At 35.2% G+C, this 1,769-nt stretch overlaps 1 protein-coding gene across 1 annotated transcript in view; it reads left to right on the top strand.

Moving 5' to 3' along the window:
• Nucleotides 1-1,769, top strand: part of Cntnap2 (contactin associated protein like 2) — a 1,699,165-nt gene that overhangs the window by 848,332 nt on the left and 849,064 nt on the right. The window lies entirely within an intron of this gene.

Genomic DNA, 1,769 nt, shown 5'->3' with positions numbered 1-1,769 from the left:
ATGTGTTCATTATTTGGAACTGTCCTACCAATTTATTTGAAACTGTCTCATTGCTATTTATTTCTCAATAAAATTATGGAAAAAAATTTTAAATAGTAGTGATACTTTTAAAAGTCTAAGGAAATGGTCAGTTATTGATCCAAGATGACATTTTCTTAGCTTCCATGTTTTAGGTCAGGTTAGAATGTAAGTACAGCTTTAAGCAATAATAATTGAAGGGCAAGTATTCTTGTTACATAGGCTGAGAAAATCCGTATGGTGGCACAGATGAGCTCTTAGCCATGTCGCAGATCCAGCCTGCATCTCTACCCAGTGTGGGCGAAGCAGCACATAGAAGCTGAGCTGAGGAAATACGTACGTATATAAATCGAGTCAATAGCTCCAGCTGTCTTGTAAAAGAATTTTAACACCTCTGCGGTGGCGCAAAATATTAACAAATACTCTTCTCCCCAGAAAATACCTAATGTCTTCCTAGAAACAAACAAACAAAAAAGACATAAATGAGTTCTAATTTGATTTTCAGGTGGATGAGAAGGATCTGGCATTATGTACACTTATTCAGAGCACCCATCTCTGGACCGGAATTGTGAGTTTAAAAGTAATCAGTATGTCCCACCACCTGTGGAACATTCCATGTGCTCGAGAGCTGGTTTCCTCTAAGGTTCCTGCGGAGTTCCATCTGCTTTACATACGGCGTTTCTCCACATGTGAATAAAGCTGCTTAGGGCTCTTGAGCGGCGGACACACCCAGGTTCTGTATTGACCTCGAGTTCATCAACCTGCAGTGCTGAAATGGCTTTTAGAAAACTAGAGACCAGCTTACTGCTGCATGTGCCATGCTGACAGAATGCATACCTGGGGGGACAGATAAAAACTGTGACAGCAAGTTTCTAATAATTTCAATCATGCAGGATCACAGTCTTTCAATTAATCTTCTAGCAAAAATAACCATCTGTCCATTTCCTTTAAAATGAATTTATCTAACTGGGAAGGCTAATGAAGCTTTCAGTTGAATCCTATTACAGATGACTACAAAAAAATGATAATTCAACATTACGCTGACCCTTTTTACTTGAATGTTTTATAAGCATTTCTCTAGAAATCAATGCTTTCAGTGACTAGAAATGGTAGTAAGAAATTATGTTGTTAATTATTCAGTAAAATACACATAGCTTTTGTTAAGTGACCAGTATTTGCTTATTATCTTTGTGAATATGTGTTTATGTAAAACCTTACCAAAATAAGGCAATCTGGTTAATTTCACTATAAAATATTTCTTGCTTACATCCAACACCCAGATTAAGAAAGACAACAATTATAAAAGCCTGACCTGATCCTTTTCTCCTTTCTTACTTCTTATAGTATTTCATTGAGATTTTGTTTTAACCTTTAAAGAATGGTATCATATTATAAATTTTCCACAACCTTTTGACTTTGCAGTTGATTCACATTAAGGAATATACTTCCAGCTGGTCTATTTTCAATATACTCCCAGCTGGTTTACTTTCAAATATTTTTATAATATTTAATTGTATCACCATAGTTCAATTAACTTTTCATTCTTCTTAGATGAACTTTTAGATTGTTTTTAGATACTACAGAAATATTGTGTTTTTCTATAAAGAGATTTAGGAATTTGTCTAAGCTATATAACTAGAAATAATTGTAATTGTAGGATGCACTTATCATTGAATTTATTGGTGGGCTGGAGAGATGGCTCAGTGGTCTAAAGCACCTACTTAGAACAAGCTTAGCAAAGCATCAGGGAC

Source organism: Octodon degus, unplaced genomic scaffold (genome assembly GCF_000260255.1).
Source record: "Octodon degus isolate 3935 unplaced genomic scaffold, OctDeg1.0 scaffold00027, whole genome shotgun sequence".
Lineage (NCBI taxonomy): Eukaryota > Metazoa > Chordata > Mammalia > Rodentia > Octodontidae > Octodon > Octodon degus.
The sequence above is the reverse complement of the archived record's forward strand: the minus strand, read 5'-3'. Positions and strand labels throughout refer to the sequence as shown.